The 4,567-nt window shown below is 58.2% G+C and overlaps 1 long non-coding RNA gene across 1 annotated transcript in view; it reads right to left on the bottom strand.

Annotated features, from left to right (window-relative positions):
- Nucleotides 1-893: 893 nt before the first annotated feature.
- Nucleotides 894-4,567, bottom strand: part of LOC105532663 — a 6,212-nt gene continuing 2,538 nt past the window's right edge. Inside the window, exon 2 of the long non-coding RNA XR_001005026.1 lies at nt 894-1,375. This is a non-coding gene — a long non-coding RNA (uncharacterized LOC105532663). The remainder of the gene's footprint in view (nt 1,376-4,567) is intronic.

Below are 4,567 nucleotides of genomic sequence, written 5' to 3'. Positions count from 1 at the left end.
AGTCGCAAAACTGCTCTCACACACACTCACATGTACACACACATTCACATACATTCACTTGCACACTCATACACACACATATTCATTCACTCACATTCACACATTCATTCACATTCACACACCCAAATTCACACAATTCACTTTCACACACATTTGTTCTCACATTCACTCATATTCATTCACACACATTCGCATTTACACCGACATTCACACACACACATTCGCACACACACATTCACATTTACACCCACATTCACACATATTGACTCACATTCACATATTCACCCTCACACATTCAAACACACACACACACACACACACACACACAGCCTCCCACCTCTAAAATGTCTCTCCACACCTCCCGCCCCTTCAGCTTCTCCCTCATCCCAACTCTTCCTTCATTTTAGATCCTTCTTCATTCCCAACTCCTCCCTCTTCCTGGCTTCTCTCTCATCCCAGCTCCTCTTTTTCCCCAGCTCCTCCCTCATCCCAGTTCCTCCTTTTTCCCAGCTCCTCCCTCATTCTAGCCACTCCCTCATCCCCAGCTCCTCCCTCAGGTCCTCACTCACCCCCAGATCCTCTCCAATCCCCAGCTTCTCCCTCATCCCAGCATCTCCCTCATTTCCAACTCCTTCCTATTCCCAGATCCTCCCATATCCCAGCTGCTCCCTCATTTCAGCTCCTCCCCAATTCCCAGCTTCTCCCTCACTGCAGTTCCTCCTCATCCCCAGCTTCTCCCTCCCAGCTCCGGCCATCCTCAGCTCCCCCTCACCCTCAGCTCCTCCCTCATCTCAGCTCCTCCCTCGCCCTCAGCTCCTCCCTCATCCCAGCTTCTCCCTCATCCCCAGCTCTTCACCCCCTCCCAGCAGCCACACTGCACACCAGAGCCAGAGTGATTTTTAACTTTCACTTCTGAATAATTTTAGATTTACAGAGTAGTGCAAAGGTAGCGCGTAGAGTTCGGATGCCTCCTCCGCCCCCGTCAGTGTTTCATCTTGTCACCTTCGTCACAGCCTGGCACGTGGCTCTTCCCTGAATTCCAGCCTTCCTTCGGGCTCCTGCTTTCCCAGTGCCCTTTGTCTGGTCCGGGACTCTGCACCATCTCCTGAGGCCCCGCTGGTCTAGGATGGCCTTGACAGCTTTGGGGGGCGCTGCTTGACATCCTGCAGAGTGTCCCAGTCGGGGCTGGTCTGGGGGTTGTCTCAGGGCCAGACCGGTGCCCTCCTCATCGCCTCCCATCAGGGGCAAAAGCCCCAGCCCGCAGTCATGTGGCTGCTCTCCCCGGTGCCCTGTGTATGGGGAGAGTCAGTGAAGCCCCCCTCACATGGGTTCAGCTTCTCCTCCGGGGACATCCAGCATGTTTCTTCGGATTCCTCTGTGAGGAAGATTGGAAAAGACATTCTTCCAAAACACAGATGGTCTCTGGTGCCCCCACACCCCTCTTCCTCTGTGGCCCTCAGCCGAGGGATCATTTCAAGGGACCCTCAGCCCCATTCCGTCCCAGCCCCTCCTGTGGGGCCTTGCAGACACGGGCTCCCCTGAGACAGGCAAGGCCTGGGCAGGTGCAGGAGGAGGGCCTGGAGCTAGTGAGTGGGGCTTGCTGGACGGCTGGTGGTCAGCGGGTGGCAGGCTCAGCTTGCCTCTGGCAGGAGGGCCCACGCCCTGTGTGCCAGGCTGCTGGGCCTCCCCAGATGGACTAGCTGCCCGAACTCCTCGGCTATGATGAGCTTTCATGGTCTCTGTCTCCCTCGGTGTCAACACATGACACTGAGGTTAAAAATGTGCCAGGTGGATGAGTGACAGGCCCTTCACAGAAGGGGGCCACAGAAGCGACCTGCACGTCTAAAGGCACGTGAGAGCAGCCCAGTCCCCACGCAGTGAAGGGGTCCCATCTGCCCACGAAGAGGACAGAGTGCAGCAAGCCAGCTACCCCCTGAGTGCCCACTGCCTGCCCATGCCCTGCTGGGGGAAAAGGCAGCTGGGGGTCGCCCGGCAGGGCTGACTGCATGGGGCACACCCAGCTGGGCTTGCAGCCCCTGGGGAGGGCTGGAGCCCCTTCAGGAGAAAGCGCAGCCACAGGATGGGATGCTGTGTGGACTCAGGTCCAGGACTCCGCCACACCCCGAGTCTCTCTGGCCCCCAGTCTTACCCCATCCCACCCTGCACCCGAGTTGCACGCCCTGGGCTGCACTTGGCATCATCCAATCTGAGCTGCAGGGGACTTTGACAGGGGAGATGGCTGCGGTCTGGCAGGGGCCACACCAGGGGAAAGAAAGGCAGTGATAGGCACAAGCAGTGCCCCTGACAGAGGGGTGGCCTGGGAGAGGGGCTGTCCAGGGGGTTGCTGAAGGTATGGCAGGAAGATAGAGAGGCAGGATGGGGAGCGCCTTGCCCGAAGCTGAGTACAGGTGGTGGCTGTCCAGCAGGAGGAGGGAGGGGTCTCCATGATACCGAGCAGAAGAGGAAGGTGCTGGACACTGCCCCCACCCAGGAAATGGCCTGGCACCCCTCCTAAACAAGCCAGTCTCTCTCCTTGCCAGAGAGCAGGAGCTGGGGACACGATGAGGAGGCTGCTGGGTCCCCAGAAAGGGCTGGGGGAGTCATCGTTCTTGGCAGCCTGGTAAGGGGTGGGAAAGGAGAGGGCCACCCTGAGACCCAGGCATACAGGACAGCCCACTGTGCCCGGGGTCGCCAGGGGCACCTCACCCCCGGGACCCCCTGCAGCCACCAGGGTGAAGTGGCCTCAGGGCAGTGTGAGAATTCCACACCACCCCCCACCTGCCCGGCTGTGGACTGCAGCCTCCCTCCTGGCTATCCCAGCAGCATCTGCAGCTGGCCCTATGCGGTGAGTCCACCTTAAGTGGGTTTGATCAGCCCGTGCACTGGTGAGCGCATGCTAATATTGGCTCCAATAAAGAGCAAATCAGGGCCCTAGTCGATGCGTCTTATCACACAGTCAGAACTGATGGCTGCAGAAGTCATAAAGATCCCATTTAATCTCACGCCTATCTATCACGCGGCCGCCTTCATCCTCTTTGTGCCGGGGTAATATGTGCTCATTACGAAAGCAAAACAGATCTGGCATGAATAAACGCAGGATGAAGTGCTCACTCGGAAAGTGACAGCATGATCAGTGGCGGCAGTAATCGCAGAGAATCGCGGGCTAAATTATTCCATAACTGTGATTTGAGGGGACAGCCCAGAGCACCCCACAGCTGCCTGCAGTGCAGCGACGTGTCCTGATAAAACATCCTTCCCAATTTACAGGGCCGCGCTTGACTAATCTGCCTCGGCGCGCACACTGTCTAATCATGCCATCAGCACCGCGAGAAGGGGCTCAATTGGGACTCAAATGAAAGGAGATTGGAAAACTACCCTCAATTGAAATTACATTTGTAAATGAGGCAGAGTTTTCTGTTCAGAGTGTGAACGTTACGGTAAATCTGCTTGAGAAAGTCGAAGAGGTGGCGGCGGCGGCGGGCGGGCCGGGGATGCCGCAGGGGCGGCTGGGACTGTGCCCCTGCTGGGACTGGGGCATGGGGCCGGCAGGGGTCCACATTCTGGAGATGCCTGGCACCATGCTGGCCCCTGGGGACAGCCCCTGGAGAGGAGACGGGCTGTGGTGGAAGCCCGGAGAGTTGGGCCTAGTTTGCCAGACATAAGACTTCACTTCCCACCCTGTAAAATGGGGCGCAGGGCAGCCTCCTTGAGGGAGGGGGGTAAATCAGACCAAGGGATGAGTCAGAGCTTAGCTGGCCTCCTCTCTGCCTTCCAAGGGTGCCCCCGCCCCTCTCTCCCACACTGCACACTGTTCCCAGCCCCTCCCTCCCTCCAGCCCTCTGTGCGTCTGGTAGTATTCCGGGCTCCTCTGAGGCAACTGAGTGGGTACGGTGGGGGCAGGGGCACTTCCCGCACCAGGGGCGTTGGGTCTGAGGCTGTCCTCGTGGTAGGGGAGGGCTGGACCCAGATCACCTGCCTGACCATGCGCCCAGGATATTGGCCAGGCACACTCACTGGGACACTGCAGGAGGGGAGCACACAGGGAGAGTAGAGGGGGCCATGTGCTGGATGGATGGACTTGCCCCCCAGGACAGTGGCGAACCCAGGGGAAGGTGGCCTTGGGCCCTGGAGGTCTTCTCCCAGACAGAGGCAGGGCCTGTGCTCAGTGCTCAGGGATGGCCATGGGGACCCCACCAGCAGACGGAGCGTGGACACCAGCAGCTCCCGTGGCCACAGGGTGTGGGGTGTTGTGGGGGCTCCTGCCTGCTGGCCTCACCTCGTGGACTGCTGGCCAGAGTGGCCCCAGCAGCAGCGGTGAGGTGCCCAGCACCTCCTCACAGGCCTTTATGTAAATCAAGGCCTAATTAGGCCATCCGGCATTTGTGTAGAATATCATTTTTTTAATTACCAGCCCTGGGCAGGTTCCCCGGCTGCCTGTTGTGGGCCAATTACCATAAATCCCCCGGTAACAATTAACAATGTTGGAGCGAGCTGCATGTATTTCCAATGTTATAATTATGCGCGGCGCTCTTGTTAATTGGCCTATCTGACTCTGTACTTTTTATGC

This window comes from Mandrillus leucophaeus, unplaced genomic scaffold, assembly GCF_000951045.1.
Source record: "Mandrillus leucophaeus isolate KB7577 unplaced genomic scaffold, Mleu.le_1.0 Scaffold98, whole genome shotgun sequence".
In the NCBI taxonomy this organism is placed as follows: Eukaryota; Metazoa; Chordata; class Mammalia; order Primates; family Cercopithecidae; genus Mandrillus; species Mandrillus leucophaeus.
Note: the sequence above shows the minus strand (reverse complement) of the source record. Positions and strands in the feature narration are given on the sequence as shown.